Source organism: Pseudonaja textilis, chromosome 2 (assembly GCF_049901715.1).
Source record: "Pseudonaja textilis isolate UNSWEBS1 chromosome 2, rPseTex1.2, whole genome shotgun sequence".
Lineage (NCBI taxonomy): Eukaryota > Metazoa > Chordata > Lepidosauria > Squamata > Elapidae > Pseudonaja > Pseudonaja textilis.
This window is the reverse complement of record NC_141991.1, coordinates 178,813,821-178,832,658: the sequence shown is the minus strand read 5'-3', so window position 1 is coordinate 178,832,658 and position 18,838 is coordinate 178,813,821. Positions and strand designations below refer to the sequence as shown.

General features: G+C 37.5%; 1 protein-coding gene across 1 annotated transcript in view; it reads right to left on the bottom strand.

The window, feature by feature from the left end:
• LINGO2 (leucine rich repeat and Ig domain containing 2) overlaps window positions 1-18,838 on the bottom strand; it is a 726,658-nt gene that overhangs the window by 316,179 nt on the left and 391,641 nt on the right. Inside the window, exon 4 of the mRNA XM_087926538.1 lies at window positions 8,352-8,427. The gene's annotated coding sequence lies outside the window, so the exon portion shown is untranslated. The remainder of the gene's footprint in view (window positions 1-8,351; window positions 8,428-18,838) is intronic.

Here is an 18,838-nt window from a genome sequence, read left to right as displayed (position 1 = left end):
AAGCATCCTCAGTTCCTTTGTCACCTGGAAAACTCAATGCTTGAGCGCACTGTTCATAATCCCATTTGCTCAAAAATCATTTTCATGGCACTGCCTGCAATAAGCACTACCCCGCTGAAGACAACTGTCTGCAGCACCAAAGCTCCATATCCACAGTTGTACGTGCCCCGATTTTCCTGGGAGCAGGACCCTACTTTATTACAATCCTAATTCACATAGACTTGGGCATGATTTTCCTGCTGTAGGCCTTCCCAGTGAATATGCAAACAACGAAAACCATTGGATTGGTATTGAGGAGGGTAAGGAGGTATAGAACTAAGTTTGGTATATGATACATTGTGTTTTCTTCATAAAAAAAAGAATCCAGGGGATATTCCGGAATCACGCAACATGCTAAGTCATAATATTATTGTTACCTTAATGCTGTGTTTCTCAACTTCAGCAATTTTAAGATGGATGTTTCCCAGTGAGCTGGAAAATGCTGGGCATTGAAGTTGCACAGCTTTAATTCATCACATCAACCCAACCAGTATGGCTTATAAACCATTGTATATGACTCAGCATTCCTATTTAGTAAATCTAGTTAAACAAACTCGGGTTAAACAAAGAATGGTTTTTGCACAATAATACATCCAGATCGATATATGTAAGCAAGCACAGAAAATTGCAGTGGGATTGTAGATAAGCAAGATTGTTTTGAACTTTTGAGCATAGGCCTTTAATTGAATATTTGGGGATGCACCTACTTCAGTGAGAACATTGTTAGGACACAGTAGTTGTGGATTGAAAACAATTGTAAAAGGGATAGATATGATGGAAAGACACATTAAAATGGGAAAGAGGTGAGCATTAGAAATAATCTAACAAAATAGAAAAAACAAGTGATACTGTTCCAAAATAGCACAAATAAGAAATTAAAACCATCTAATGTAACAGCACTTGTTTTCTCTCCACCTTCCAATATTTGCCTAGCTATAACTATTTCTACTCCAGCTGGTTTTATAAGAACTGTAATTTTAATAACTGTGTCCTCCTTCCTCTACTCCTCATTTCTCAGTTCTTTTTTTTTTCTAATATCCTGTCTTGCAATGTAGCTATTAAAGATGTGAAGTGTTTTTAAGAAAAGGTGGCAACCCCAATTTAGCACCACAAGTAAGGCTAAATATATAGAGATTGGAACTTAGATTTTTAAGAATGAAGTACTCAGACTTAATTGGAAGGGCACCTCTGCCTGCTTTTTGTCTCCCATTTTTGATTCTTTTTCAATTTGATTAAAAGAAACCCATGCACTTCATAATATTTATGTAGAAATTTGTAGGCTTATATAACTACTTCGTAAAAACAACAACAACCCCAAAGTGAACAAAATCTTAATCTGTCTGTAACAATTATAGCATTGGTGTGTCTTTGTGGGACATCCATGAAGTAAGCCAATAAAGATGTGGAAAGATCTAGGACAGGTGTGTCAAACTGGCGGCCCAAGGGCTGGATAAATCACGGGCAGACTACACCTACTTCCAGCTCCATGAAAAGGAAAAATGCCATGAAACATCACATGACAGCAATGTGACGCCGTTAGTTTGACATCTGTGACCATGAATCATTACCAATTCCATGGAAAAACAACGCTATGGTTCTTAAGTGAATGGAATATTATTTCATTCAGAAGCAACTAAGATAAGTAAAGATTAAAGAATGGAAAGTATCAGCTCCTTTTCCAGACAGAGAACTGTTACTGCTACAACACTGGATTCAGTTGACAAAGGGGGAGGGAATTTTTCCAAAGCTATCAAATTAGTATCTAAAGATCTAATAGATTCATAGAGAGAGAGGGAGTCCTGATAGCTAGAGTGACTGGAGATAAGTATGAAAGACCAGAAGTACTTATGAAAAGTAAGCTGTGAACCAGAAATTCTCATCCCTAAGTGGCATAAACATCAACCACTATCAGCTTTGAGATTACCAAGTGCTGCACAAATCTCCTAATAATTTGTAGGAAGCAAGTATATCCAGTCAGAAAGTTTGTGATTTACTGCCAAGTCCTAGTCAGGGACCTCAATAGAGCTCCATCAGTTCCTTTCCCAAGTTGAGGCTTTATGAAGACACGACAAAAATAGCCTGAGAAGATAACAGACCTGATCCATCACACCAACATGAAGAAAAAGAACCCATGATCCACCAATTCATCACACTATTTTTGTCAGAGATTCACTGATCCAGGAGTTATACTGTTGTCTCAAATTGTTGCAGATATATCCTTTCAAAAGAAGGGACATTCTTCAGGTAAACTACCTGTCTTGTTGGGCTCATTCAAATAATTGATGTAGTAATCTAATTTTACAAATCAACATCAAACACTTTGGTGTATGAATATCGCTCGGGAATGTTGGGAGTTCAGGTCCAGATAGTGTAAAGTAGGCAGGGTTAAGAAAAATTGGTATAATTAAATAAAATCATTTTGCCACTGGACAAGAAGTGACTCCAAGACTGGTATATTTCCAGAATTCGAGATAAACCACACGTTATTGTGGCTATGCTACGAAGGAATGTTCATGTTCCCTGTTCTAAGTACAGGAGAGATCATAACCTCAATATCTTATTTGAAGAGATACTTATTTAAGTCCTCAGCAATTGTAAGGAATGGCCCCATCCTGTTTGCTTTTTAAAGTAAAGTACCAGTTCCTTTCTTTCCAAAGATACTTGAGGAATCCATTCTTTTTTTCAGTTCATTATGGGTAATCTGATTCAAATCTCTGCACTAATGAACATGTCTCAAGAGGCACTTATCTACTGGATAATGCAGTTCAGGCATTAAAAATCTATCAAAATGCACAGAAGGCAGCAACCTTTTTAGAGCAATATGAGAAATGAGACATGTGGAAGTAAGTTTTAAAAATGTAGATTGTTTTAAATGTATATTCAATATCTTTTAGAAAATATATTTCATACCCTGTTTCTCCAACAATACGGCCTCCCCCAATAGGAAGTCCCAGCATGTTTTATAGGCATGAAATGAAATTAAGCCCCTCCTCCCAAATTAAGGCCTATATTAAAACAAGCGAAATGGTGGGGAACGGTGAGGGGGGGCCTTGCTGTTAGGAAGTACTTTTGTTGCACACCCGGATATGGTGCTGCCTGTGTTGACCCCGATACTAAGTGCCTCACCAATGCCAAGGTCAACATCCAAGCCGTCGCCACTCACCCGCCCGAAGATGCAAGGGGGGGGGGGAATTAAGTCACCCCCGAAAAGACGGCCTAGCCATTTTTTCGGGGCTCAAAAAAAAAAAAAAAAGCCCCGGCCTTATTATATGAGAAACATGGTATTATACACACTTCTGTATGAGACAAAAATATTAATTTAAATATGAATAGCATTTCAACTATTTAGATATACTGTATTTTAATCTACAAATTAATGTAGTACCGGAATGGAACAGATTTATAAATGCATGGGAAATAGATACAGACCAGAAGCAGAACAATTCAGGAACAAATTCAAGGATCACCTTGAATCTATGAATATCAATAGAGCCCCATATACCACTTTTAATGTTAACTGAGCTCCCTGCCTCCCTAACTTTATTTTTTCCCCTTTTAATTAAAGGAAATCCTAATCCAGTGTTTCTCAACCTTGCCAGCTTTCAGATGTGTGGACTTCAATTTCCAGAATTATTTGCCAAGGTTACCAAGATTGACCTGAAGAAAGGTCAATCTAGAAGAAAGATTTGCCAACACTGACCTAATCATTTGGAAGTAGGTACAGTGTGAATCAACCTTACTTCCAATATTATTCTGGGGCTGGGGTGGTATCAAAGGTGACATGGTAGAGGATGACAAGCACTTATTTTATTAGCTTGTGTTTGAGAATATTGATGGTTTCTAAAGTTTATTAGGTATTTTGGATCCAAGTCCAAATAAGTTTTTTTTTATATGAATTTATGCCCTGGTATATTAAATGTAGCACACCTGTGCAACACATTATTCTCAAGATCAAACAGTCAAAATAGAAACCACCATTTCAGCTGTTAGTATCATTCTGGAAGAAGAGTGAGAGGCAGACAGATGTTGCATTTGTATTCCCATGCATTTCTTAAATATTTTGTTAAAATTTACTCCACAGCTTAAATTTTTGCCTGGTCAATCTCACTATGTTAAACCTTAGGCAAAATCTTAGGCAGTGATTTTATAAAATGAAAATGTACCCACAGGCTTCCAACAATTAATTATCCTGGCATTAATTCCTACCTTCAAGTCTGTTTCTTGTGCAAGATAGAAAGATGTTATACTAATTTCAAATTTATTGAAATATCCTAATGTTTTGCCTTTTGCAGAATAAAATAAAATTTACAGGTAAACAACATTGTTATGACAGAATCAAACCTGTGAGAAGTCACAGAAATTGGTAAAAGACTTTTCAAGCTAACATTCCTTTAAAAGTATTTTTTAAAAGGTGTATGTAACTTTTATTTGTTTTTGAACAGAATGTGATAAAGTTTGCAGCTCCTATTGTGAGGAGAACGTGGCAAATTTCAGAGACAGTGATTAAGGAATTTTGAACAAAGCAATGTATGTCAATAAAGAATAATGCATTTTTCTGAATATGAAACTGCCTGATTGAGCTTCAGAGTAGAAAGAAATATAACAGATTAACTCTTTTTATTCAGATAAAATAGCTCTTGAAACACTGCCATAGAACTGGCAAAGATAGACACAAAAAAGCAAAATAAGTCAAATTAAACCAAGAATCACCTTATTATCATTTTGCACCAGTAAAAACATTTTATTTCTAATCTCCCTGCCCAATTCTTTGGTATAGAAGTTATTGTTACACCCAAGCTAACACATCAAGGCTGCAGATTTATAGAATATTATTGAGTTGCCACAATAGCAGCCATTTGGCCTGCTTTCAGTGCATGATGTTCCGTGTGTGTGTGTATATGTGTTTGAAAAAATCCAAATGTTACTCACAACTGTATGCCATCCACACACATACAAAGGAGTGGGTCTGCAATTGTGCAGTGATCATCTCAATTTTTTAAAACATATTTCTGCTTAGATAAATAAAACTTTTGCCTTGACTTTCCTTGCTTACTCTGGCTCTGGCCTTATCCAGAATAGGGGAAAGAGCCATAAAAATGTAGAGGACGTGAAATATTAATGTATATATTTGACATAGAATTGTCCTTCTATTTGGTCTAAAGTGAAGTCTTGATCCAATTTTGTTATTCTCTCTTAAAATAAATAGATGCAAAAGGTCTGGTTAAAATTAAATTAAATTTCAAGTTGAACAAAGATGCTTGCTGTGCGTAAAATCAGAGGTGAAGTAAGATATTTGACTAAGGCCACTTAACATTGCTGGAGTGAATTCTTTTTCACATTGTGGCGGAATGACAAGTAAAAAAACAAAAATATGGCATTTCCTATATTTGATCAATGAGTACAATTAAAGTTGAATATATCGGATAAACAGCCCTGATATATAATATTTCTGTATCTGCATCAATATTCCAATATTCATTCTTGTCGGTAAGATCTTCAGTTATGTATAGGTAGCCCTCAACTTGTGACAAAACACAGCCCAGAATTTCTATTGTAGGTCATGATGGTTGTAAGTTGAAACATAGGCATTATGGAACCGATTTTATGACTTTTGTTGTTGTTGTAATGATCGTAAAGTGAACATTGTGGTTAAAAAGCAAACCCCATGATCATAAAGTGAATCCATTCATTCCTATGGGAGGGTTATTTTGCTTTGCTAGAAAAGTCTAGCTGAAAAGTCTGGAAACCAGCAAAAAAACCCAAAACACCCCATCATAAATCATCATTTTGGGGTGTCTATCATAATTTCAAGCATCTCTCTCTCTCTCTCTCTCTCTCCCTCTCCCTCCCTCTCTCTCTCTCTGTATATATGTATATATATATATATGAATGATATATAGAACATGTAACCTTTTTCATTTATTTAATACCTTGCAGGCCAAATTTCCAATTATATCTGCCTTTCTGGAATATATTACAACTTTTAACCTTTCTGCACAATTATCACCATCCAGATAGATAAAATGAAGGTTTAATCCATACACTAGATGAAATTTCTCTTTGCAAACATCATTGACGTCCCATGAATCCTGTTTATTCCTTAAGGAACACCAACTATGCATGAATATTATTCCGGGGCTCCAAAGCCTGCTTCAGACTTCCAGAAATACAGAAATCAAATTCATTAAATGATACTATAGCCTCTTAGCTCTGCATCAGTAACAATTTCCTTCTCTTTTTCTTCCTTCTCCCCTGGGTAGTTCTAGAAGAAAACTTTCCAAAACACTATCATATTTCAACCGGAAGTGTTTTTTTTAATGATATTCCAAAAACCTTCAAGAATGTAAATTTGCTGAAAGAAATTCAGTGAAGATACTTATATTTTTCCCTTCAGCTGAATCATATCTAGTTCTCTGTGTTATATCAGAATGACTATATGAAAAATGGAAGGGGAGGTAGACACATACAGAGGTGTGCACCAGATGTGGCAAAAACTTGTGTTCATTTTGAAACAGAACAATGCTGTTGTGCAGAAACAGAAATGTGCTTTGAGGCATTAACCATAAATCGGTGAGTGGTATGAAAGTATTTGTTTTGCCTGTAGATTTTAGCTTATTTGTTTGGTAGATCTGAATTCTGCTCTTCTTCTATATAGAAACTCAGTTTGCCAATAAAATATTTTAATTAACAAAAAATTAATGCAGGCAACATGGATAATTTTGAAAAAAAAAAATAAAAGTATCAAATACAATGCATCTTTCTATCCAATACATTCACAACAAAATCCTTAGCAAAAACTTTTTTTCAGAAACAGAAAAAAAATGTGACAGTGTATGAATTATGAATCAGTTTGAGTGTGAGATTCACACTTCTAAACCGATAACTCACTTGGTCTATTTCTCTCTCTGCATTTCCATATTATACTGCAAGCAGTTACCAAAATAATATTCATTGGCAAATAGATACCCTGTTTCTCCAACAATATGGCCTCCCCCAATAGGAAGTCCCAGCATGTTTTATAGGCATGAAATGAAATTAAGCCCCTTTCCCCAAATTAAGGCCTATATTAAAACATGCGAATGGGGGGAATGGTGGGGGGGCTTGCCGTTAGGATGTACTTTTGTTGCACACCCGGATATGGTGCTGCCTGCATTGACCCCAGTATGAAGTGCCCCACCAATGTCGAGGTCAACATCCAAGCCATCGCTGCCCGCCTGCCCGAAGATGCAAGGGGGGGAATTAAGTCACCCCCGAAAAGACCGCCTAGCTATTTTTTCGAGGCTCAAAATAAAAAAAGACACGGCTTTATTATATGAGAAACATGGTAGACTTTAACTTAGAGAAGGTATCTCCATTTAGATTTATAAAATATAATAGATAATCTGATTGCCATAATGCACTAAAATAAACTAAAACTACTGTACATATTTGTTTCACACTATTTTTTTAATACTGCCATCAAAAGATGTTTACTAACTTCTGAAACAGGCAAAGGTTTCAGATGTTTATTTTATTTATTTATTTATTTATTTATTTATTTATTTATTTATTTTGTCAAGCGATTATAAGATAACAGGTATAAGTATAAACATAGTTATGAATACATGAAATGGATACATATAAGAAAAAGAAAAAGAAACAATAGGACAGGGACAGTAGGTTCTTTTTGGAGACCCCACATCCAGTGCTATTGTTGTTGTTGATCCAAAGGAATGAAATAAAACCAGAGATCACACAAATCATTTCTTACCTGTCTTCCTAGTGTTCTTATATTAGGCATGGTGGTTGCCATATTTTAAACATTCTAATTATTTTTAAAAAGCTCCCAAGACAATGTACAGTAAAAACGCAATCAACATAATAGAAAGATTTCATAAAGGTGAAGGGAGTAGGGAGGGAGATAAGAAACAAAACTGCTAATTACATATTTGCTTCATATCACTGCACATGTCATCCTTTTGATATAATGTTAATTTGCAACAGATGCTTGTGACATCATAATAATAGATTCAATTAAAGCTGCTGCTCAAATTATTTAAAGTGCCACATAGAAAAAGGATTGAAAGAAAGACCATAAGAGTCTTATTCCACTTGCCATATTTTAGGATGGGCGGGAACGTGTGAGGAGAAAAAGAGATTTCCTCAAAATTACAGGAAGAGTCTGTGGGATTATGTCATAAGTCTGAGCCACCTCAGAATGTTTTAGCTATTACTGGTCACATCTAGTCCCAAACCAACCTGAAGATTTCTGAATGCTTTATGCTTGATCATTTATAAAATCAATAGCAGAAAAAGAGAAGAAAGTTACCTACTAATATAAAATGAATCAGTCATGCTGCTCAGATCCCTTCTTCTGTGTGTCAGTGAATGTTTGCTTCAGGGTCTCTCCTGATCAAAGACAAAAGAATAACATACTGTTAGAGCAACTAGACAAAATAGGTAAGAATACCTGAAAAACTTCCAAAAGCAGAGCATCTTCTCAATAATGATAGTTACATTTGCCCAAACAGACATTCTGCTACTTCCTGGAGGGTCCTGAAGATATTTGACAAGTGTAACCTGACCTTGTTACATAAGGGATCTCTTTTATGTACCTTTCCAAATAATAAAAGATATAATGCAAGACACCTTGGGGTCAAGTAGAAGCTAGCATTCAGGCCCTTAATAGCACTGCCAGAAAAGATGCATCTTGAACTTATACTAATTTGCTTTTTCAAACACTCCAAGACTGAAACATTATCTATATGCTCACTCTTCAAAGGGAAGAATAAGTTAAGATGACATTAGCAAACACGGATGTGTTGTGTTTCTCAAGTGAGCAACGTCAAGGAAAACACAAGGGAAGACCAGAGGGCTCTACCACGGTTTCCATGAACAGCGAGCCTGTCAAAACAATTATCTCCAGAATCCACAGCTGTAGCAATAAGTTCGACACATCACGCACATTGGCAGGCACACTCACCTTGAGAGAAGAGGAGGGATTGTACTTATTAGACTGAATACTGATGCATTCCCAGGATATTGAATGTGCACCCGCCAGCAACCCACTTAACACCAGTAAACAAGGACTCCGCATAATGTAAATATAGAAAGCATTTTTCATCTCATCAGAAGCAAACATTTAGCTATGGGGAGGATGGCTAGATTAGCGAAGGCTGCAATCTCCTGGCGATCTCATTAATTAATCAGGTGTATAAGGGGATAGCTCCAGGCTTTTCAATCCTTGCAAGCCATGCCACTCCTACTACGAACAATATGGCTCAGCACGCCGACTTTTGTACTTAAATATGACAGACAACAGATTCTGTGGAACACGGAGGAGGAAGCGAGAGCTTTACATTAAGTGGTTTTGGGTCTATCCAATTATGAGACAGAGCATACTGCTTCCATTTTTGCCTTTAAGCCCCAATCCAGGAGCTTTCACAGGCAGTCACTTTCACAACAAATTATTTTTGTGCTGAATTTATGTTTGGGGCTGAAAGGCAAAAACGGAAGCAGTATGCTCCGTCCCATAATTGGGTAGACCAGGTTGTCCTGACAAAAAAATCTTTCCCCTGGTATAGCTGATAAAAGGAGGAGAGCCTGTGGCTTAGAGATTAATACATCTACCTAATATGCAAGTAGCCTGGGTTTGAATCCCAGAAGGGTATGGCTAGCTGATGAGAGCTAAAGAGCTTGAAATAGTCTATGCTAGTCTCCTTTTATTTCTTTGTTGGTAAAACATAAATTCAACACAAGAGCTTTACAGGACAGAATTGGGTTGTTACAGAAAAGATTTCCTTAGTCCGGGGAAGGGGAGAAATGAGATTCAGAGTAACTCTGTTAAATTACGCTAGGTATAAATTGATCAACATAATTTCTCTGATAGGCTCTCAAGAACTTGTTACAATTATCCTCATAGTTGTATAATCATAATCTTTCCAGCAATCCAATTGTCCTGGTTTCCCAAATATGCCCATTTTAAAGAGCTTGATAATAAATTTCTCACCTATCTATTTTTTTTTTTGAGGAGTTCACCAACTTCATTCAACTCTCATTTCCCATTGAGAAGTCCATCCCACCTCTTTGCTCAATTAAGGCCCATTTAATGAAGATGCCCCAATCAGAAATGTGTGCAATATGTGACTCTTTGATCCATACATAGCTCCATCTGCCAATCTACAAATCTTCTGTTTTTTTAACCATCCGATTTCAACTGCAAGACGCAGAGGTATGGCAAGAGAAATACTGCCAGGTATTCCAAACACCATAATGCATGATTGGATGTATGGCATTAATCTTGGGGAAGGATACATAGTGCGTAGCAGTAGTGGGATTCAATTTTTCAATTACTGGTTCTGTGGGGGTGGCTTAGTGTGCATGGCTTGGTGGGCGTAGCAGGGGAAGCATACTGCAAAATCTCCATTCCCTCTCCACCCCACTAACCTGCTTTCCAGCTCCATTCTCCTGCGCAGGGCAACAAAAGAAGACCCAGCCAATCAGCTGGGACTCGGGAGGCAGAGTATAGATGGGGGTGAGGGCCAGTCAGAGATGGTATTTGCTGGTTCTCCGAACTACTCAAAATTTCTGCTACCAGTTCTCTAGAACTGGTCAGAACCTGCTGAATACCACCTCTGGTGCGTAGCTAGTTTTAACACTTAATAATTGCCTTATGAATATCTTTCACTATAAAAAGTATGGAAGGGAAATACATGTGTGTGTTTAGAAAAATAGCAGGTGCTACATAATTCTTGCTAACGATTAAGGTACAGTTCAGAAAGAAATAATTCACCTATGCACAATTAAATCCTCTTTGCATTAGCTATGTCCCCATCTCCATGTGTTCCTGCTATGCTGTTTCCTTTTACTGGCCTCATAAAAATCAGATTATACAGATCTTGTTTCACATATTTCAGTCGTCATTCGCTTTTACTTTCCCTCCTTCTCACGCCAAGGAGAGTCTTTGGTTTTGAAGAGCATAATGCCTTTTCAAGAAGTGACAGCAGCGCCCCTAACAAACTGAAACAGCAACATGGCAATTTGCATGCAATGGTGTCATGCTCAGGCTGTCATTGCACACTTGCATGAAGCTGTGACATTTGCATGACAGAGTTGCCCATGCGTGACATGCGTGACCTCCCTCCACACAAATATGCCTCTTGCAAAAGCCTTCTCTGGAGGCCTTTTTTTAAAAAAAATATGGTTGATCCGGCAATAGCATTCAAAGCACTTCAGATTGCCAAGGACCACAATTTTAATTTCCCACAATTACACTACATTACATGCATGCTATTACTTGAAACTCTGGGTTAAGAGTTCAGCCTCTCTGAAAGGCTGGTATTATCCAAGGAGCCTGTCCACTGTTCTCTGGTTTTAGCACCTAACCGAGATATGATGAGCTAATGTGGTTAAGCCACCAGACAAGAAATGGGAATTCTAGTCCTGCTTCAGTCATGAAAGCCAGCTGGGTCAGGGGTCTCCCACCTTGCCAACTTTAAGACTTTTGGACTTCAATTCCCAGAGTTCCTCAACTGGGTGAGGAACTCTGGGAATTGAAGTCCACAAGTCTTAAAGTTGGCAAGGTTAGAGACCCCTTAGCTGGGTGACTTTGGGCCCTATTCACTCTCTCTCTCAGCCCAACTCACTTCACGGAGTTGTTATGGGGAAAAGAGGAGGAGGAAGGTGTGTTGGATGCTTGCCACTTTTATTTGCAAAAATAAAAAAAAATGTGAGATACAAATAAACAAATAACAAATAATTTATCCCTGACCTTTTTCTTTGTTTCACCCAGAGGTGGTATTCAGCAGGTTCTGACCAGTTCTGGAGAACTGGTAGCGGAAATTTTGAGTAGTTCGGAGAACCGGCAAATACCACCTCTGACTGGCCCCGCCCCCATCTATTCTCTGCCTCCTGAGTCCCAGCTGATCAGCTGGGTCTTCTTTTGTTGCCCTGCACAGGAGAATGGAGCTGGAAAGCAGGTTAATGGGATGAGGAGGGAGTAGGGTTTTGCAGTAACCTTCCCCTGCCACGCCCACCAAGCCACACCCACCAAGCCACACCATGCCCACCAAGCCACGTCCACAGAACCGGTATTAAAAAAATTTGAATCCCACCACTGGTCTCACCAAACGAGTGCTGAAAGATTTTGCTTCATAGCTAAGGTTTCCAACACAGATCGAGTACAAAACTATCTGTGCAAACAGCTGAATGAGGAAAGGGAATTTCCCTGCTCTGGGACCCTGTCAAAAGTATATGGATTACAGATGCTGTTTCTGTCTCAGTATTCAAGCCCTTTTGTCTCAAATAAATTTAAACTGTCTGCCTTCTGCCTGTAGTGAGTTGATCTTTAGTAAAATGTTTGATATTTATTAGGACAATGAAGGGTTTGATGTTTTTATACGAGTTTCTATTTTTAGTGGGATTGCTTTGGCTGACTTACAGCCATAATGTGATAGAATGATTTCCAATTTGGTTCACAAATGAGTTTGCAGATGATTTTATTTTTATTTTCTCAGAAACATTAATTAGTGGCACTAATAGATAATTCTTTTATAATTCAAGGAGCATTTAAGAATAATGGGCTCTTGAACAACAGTAACAGTTTTACTGATGGAATGGATTTTGGCGTTTTTGGCTATTTAGCAAATGCCCATTGGTTTTAGTTATTAAACACATTTGTATACTTTTGCTCATCAAACATTCATTGAACTGAATTAATTGCAAAACAATTATATGCAACTACAAAACTCAAAGAAGAAATAATGGATTAATATCTAAATAAGATAAATTACAAAGTTTTTTTTTTCTGTAGTAGCAAAGGCCTTCCTGGAAGCACCTTAGTTACACTTACACACAGACACAGACACAGACACACCAGAGGTGGTATTCAACAGGTTCTGACCAGTTCTGGAGAACCAGTAGTGGAAATTCTGAGTAGATCGGAGAACCGGCAAATACCACCTCTGACTGGAGATCTTACAGTATCCTTCCCCCTGCCATGCCCACCAAGCCATGCCCACAGAAACAGTAGTAAAATTTTTTGAATCCCCCCACTGACACACACACACACACACACACACACACACACACACACACACTTAGCAATTTAAAACAATATAGGTGTAGGAACTTTTTCAAGAGGCAACTAGACTTTCTGGTTTTTCTTGGAAGACATTTTGCTTCTCATCCAAGAAGCGTCAGAACTGAAGAAGCTTCTTGGATGAGAAGCAAAACATCTTCCAAGAAAAGTTGCCTCTTAAAAAAGCACCTTTGGGACAACCATGACCTGGATGACTGAGAATCCCCACAGACCCTGGTGTAATCATACCCGGGGTGGGGTGTTGTCATTAACAATAATTCTCACAGTAGTAGACTCCTATTGAGCTCTGAAGAAAGAACTCCTTTAAATAATGGCAAGGCTGGTACAGATCTTGGGGGAATTTTGTTCCAGAGAGTTGGTGGTAACACTACGACATATTTCCTAGATCCCACAAAATGGACTATTTAATATATAGTGCTTTGTTCAGTCTTATCAGGTGGACAATTGTAATCAGAAATATGGATCCTGAAAACAACCAGGCACTGTGCCACGTAGAGCTTAATATGTGACCACCAGAATCTTGGATTGCAATCTAATTGGCATATACCCATGTTGGTGAACCTATGCCAGAAGTGGCACACTGAGCCACTTCTGCCAGCATGTGAGAGCTCACCCGGAAGAGCCCCAGTGCGTATACACATGCGCCGGCACTTCCCGACAGCTGATTGTTGGGTATCTGGCACGCATGCGCAGGGGAACGGGGGTGCGCAGGAGACACACGCGCATACGCAGAGATGCGCAGCACCTGCGGGGGTCACATGCGCATGCACAGGGGTGAGTGGGGGCCAGCACACATTGCCTTCTGGGGGCTGGCACGCAAGCATGCATGGAAGAGCACATGCACAATTATCAGCACAGGAGCCGAAAAAGGTTAGCCACCACTGACATATACCAAGTAGTACTGGTAGTTCTTGACTTATAAACAGTTCAGTTAGTGACAATTCAAAGTTACAACAGCACTGAAATTTTTTTTGACATTTTTTCACACTTAACAACTATTACAACATCCCTATGGTCGTGCGATCAAAATTCACATGCTTGGCAACTGGCTGGTATTTATGACGGTTGCAGGATCCCATGGTCATGTGATCACCTTTGGTGACCTTCTGTCAAGCAGAGTCAATGGGGAAGCCAGATTAACAGTCACGCTCCCAACTTAATAACTGCAGCGATTCACTTAACTGTGGTAAGAAAAGTGGTACAATGGGGCAGAATTCATTTAACAACTGTTTTGCTTAGCAACTGAAATTTTGGGCACAATTGTGGTTGTAAGTTGAGGACTACCCGTATTCATCAAATGCTCATGCTGCCACATGTTTGACCAGTAGTTTACAAGGGTAGTCCCAGGTATTGCAGTAGTTTATATGTGGGAATGTAATCCCTTAGATGGAGGGAGAAAAAAAAATTGTGGCAGGGCATGAAAGTTTTGTCTTAAATAAAATATATTTCATTTCATTCTCACTGGCAATGCTATGCCTAAAAATGTTTGATCAAACAGTACGAATATTTCATAGAATCTTTTAACAATGTACATTCATGGAAATTGTATATGAAGATTAAAAATCTTTAAACATTTTCTCAGAAGAAAATATGCCAAAATAGATATAAAAATATTATTTCAAGGCATTTTTTTTCAATATGAAAAATATGTGCCTTAATCTTAAATTAGACAAATCCCTTTTGATTCTATTAATAACCCATTTCTATTTTATTTCAAAATTGAGACTAAAAAAGGGCTTTGGAATTTAAAAGATTTTACATGCAGAATTTATACCTAAATCCAAAAGGGGTTTCTACAACAAAAATCCAATTGCTATATAATTTAGTTTGCTAGATTGGATATATCTGAATTCTCTTTTATAGTACCGTCACATAAAAATTCAAGATCCTTAAAATGTTAGGCTTTCTGAGCAAGTAATAAATGCTTCTTAAGCAGGACCTTAAAATGTTATATCAGAATTATATAGTTTGCTACCTGCTTCCGAAGAAGACAATGAGGAAGATAGTATGTGAAATGGGCTTAGGGAATAAAGCTGAGGGGAAAAAAGTGTGCCTGTGTTTATTGCTTTAAAATAAAGAAAAGAAGAAATAAAAAGAACAATTAAAAACAGATTGAAGAAGAAAAAAGGAGGAAGGAGGAAAAAGAAAAAGGGAAAACTTGTTAAAATACAAGTTTAAACAATGTTTAAACACAGAATTAAATATTAATCACAGTGAATAAATTAGATCAGCATTTCTATTACATCACTAAGGAACCAATCTATAAATCTGGAAAATGGTCTTCTTTGAAGATTAATAAGTTTTGCAGTATCCCATGGTTCACTGAATCCATAGTTTTTAATATAACAATAAATTCTGAACATTATAGACCACATTATTCTTCCAAACTTTGTATTAACAAACTTGCAAATAATAAACAAAATGGGGCCTGCCATAACATACACATGAGTGTTTTCCCCATTATTCATCTTGCCACCAAAATGAAGCTAGCAATCAGGTAGATAACAAACTTTTAAAAAATAATAATTTGTTATGGTGTTCTCATTTTAAAATTAATATTTTCTAAGACCACTGATTTGTTAATAAGCTCCAGTCATTTCATTTGGACCATTGCAATGTGTTCTATATGAGGGCTGCTCTAAGTTCTATTAATTTATTTAACTATTATTAGTGAAGTAAAACCAACAATATAATGTTCATGTAGTTTTATGATGCTTCCCTTTTGCTGAAAATTCAGTCAACGTGACTAGTTTATATTTGATGATATACATTCCATTAAAACTCGAATTTCAGAACCTGATTAGAAAGTTGCCCCTTAGTAGAAGTTATTGAAAGTAACACACTCATACACAGGGCATCCCTATAAATGCCAGATTTTGGGAACAGAAGAAGGACAAGACAGGATAGGATAGAATGATACTGAAAAAATGTTCACATGATCAACATCTAGACACTTGGACAATCACTTAAATATGAGCCAACAGTGTGCTACAGCTGCCAAAAAAGCCAATACAGTTCTAGGCTGCATAAAGAGAGGGATAGAATCAAGATTACATGAAGTGTTAATACCACTTTATTATGCCCCGGTAAGGCCACACTTGGAATACTGCATCCAGTTTTGGTCGCTACGATTTTAAAAGATGTTGAGACTTTAGAAAGAGTCCAGAGAAAAGCTGTCATGCCCCTGGTGGAAACTGGCTCTGAGGGAGAGGAGGAACAGCCGATGGAATGGAAGCATGGCACCGGAGGTACTGGAGGAGGCTGGGGAAGGGCAGAGGCCATCTGGGTAGACCCAGGCTCATCTCTTCTCCATCCTAGGGCACGCAGGGAGGAGAGGATAAGGGAGAAACATGGTCCACTGGGGAGGAGAGGGCCTTGATCCTCTTCATGGGCTGCAGCTGTGGCAACTGGATAAGAGGAAGTACATGCGTACGAGGTGAGTGCTGGAAACAAAGTGTGGAAATATCTCTAGTTTATTGTTCCTCTCTGAGTTTGGCATTCTTCCCAGTTTTTGTTCTGATATCTGTGGATGTCTTCAAGCCCTTATCTTGCCTGGTTTGTATTGTTTTTTTACTCTTTGTAATTTAAACGGCATTTCCTCCTTCTCGTAACTGCTTGTATGGGATTTTTTTGTCTCCAGTCAAGGATATTTGGAGTTTGGAAGCAAAGTGAAGGAATAAAAGGGGCTTCACCTGTTTTTTGTGACTGTGTTTATTTTGTATCTCACCCTGGGTCATCACAAGAGCAACAAAGATGATTAGGGGACTAGAGGCTAAAACATATAAAGAATGGTCGCAGGAATTGGGTATGTCTATGGTAGTTTAATGAAAAGAAGGACTAGGAGTGACACAATTGTAATATTCTGATATCTCAGGGACTGCCACAAAGAAGAGGGAGTCAAGCTATTCTCCAAAGCACCTGAATGCAGGACAAGAAGCTATGGGTGGAAACTGATCAAGGAGAGAAGCAATCTAGAACTAAGGAGAAATTTCCCGACGACTAGAACAATTAACTAGTGGAACCACTTGCCTCCAGAAGTTGTAAATTCTCCAACACTGGAAGGTTTTAAGAAGAGATTGGACAACCATTTGTCTGAAATGGTATAGAGTTTCCTGCCTGAGCAGGGGATTGTACTAGAAGACCTCAAAGGTCCCTTCCAACTCTGTTGTTCTATTCTATTCTATTCTATTCTATTCTATTCTATTCTATTCTATTCTATTCTATTCTATTCTATTCTAAGTATTTATGAAGGCTGCAATGTCCCAATGTGGTCATCTTTTGTGATCTTCTGACAAGCAAAGTCAATGGGGAAGCTAGATTCACCCCACAATTGTATTACTAACTTAACAACTGCAACAATCATTAATCATAAGTTAGAAACAACAATTGAAAAATCACAAGAAACCAACAGAAGAAAATAGAAAACATCAGAACTACTAGAGAGCATTTCACCGAGGCTACCATCAGTGACACCATCTTTAACGGAAGTGTGCCATCTTTACATTAATAAGTAACATAAATTACTAAAATTATTAAACTTACTACTAGGCATCCTGGCCAACAATGACTTTAAACTTCAAAAGCCCTTCTGGACATCTCAGTTTTCATAGCCTTGCTGAATAAGCAGAAAAAGATGCCACTGGGATCTCTCCTTTCATAAAGAGGCTATTCCAAAAGATTTTGATCATAAGCCCATTACTTATTAATGTCTCCCTTGTACTGTTACTAAGCATGGGTCTATGTGTATTTTATTTTAGTAATTTAAATTGTTAATAACTTACTAATATTTTTATTAAAGTGTTTTGCAATGATGCAGGATAATTATGAAAATATAAAAAGAATAATGAGGAAAAAAAAGAAAAGATAAAAGAAAAATTACGTCTGAGTATATGTTTATAGAGTGTTTATACAAACACACAAATATATTAATAAAAGGAAGAAACAGATAAACGGAGCAAATTTAAGAATTGCCAAATAAAAATATAAAAAGAAGGAAAAGGAAAGGGAAATAAATATAAAAATATTATATATTTATACATGTATGTTACATTACATAGATAATATTATTATATTAAATATACAAATAAATGTAAAAAATATTAATGTTAATAATATTAACATTCTTAGACCATACAAACTGATCATAAACAACAACATACACAGTCACCAAAATTATTAACTGAAACATATGCAAACATTATCATGTGCCACTAATGAAAATTAGTAAGAATTTATAGTTGAAAAAGTAGTCAGAAACGAGGAGCTTAAAATATTGTATGATTTCTGAATACAAACTGATAAAGTCTTGGCACAGAACATACCAGTTTTAATTAGGGTTGAAAAGAAAAATGGAGTATAATTGATGTGGCAATATCTGGGGATAATAGAATAAAAGACAAAGAACTGGAGATCTCAAAGGACTGAGCTTCGAAAATCAACTTTGAAAGATTATAGCATAAACCAGCAGTGGTGTTCCCAATGGTTATTGTCAAACTGGGTGCTACGCAAAAAGCCTTGTTAGAAAATCTGCACATTGACAAAACTTCCATCTGACAATTGTAAAAGCTACACATCTACTCTATCAATACCTTATGACATGGGTATCAAACTTGCGGCGTCACATTGCTCTCACATGACATTCCACAATGTTTTTCCCTTCATGGAGCCGGGGTAGGTGTGGCCTGTGTGCGACGTATTTGGCCTGCGGCCCATGGCACCACC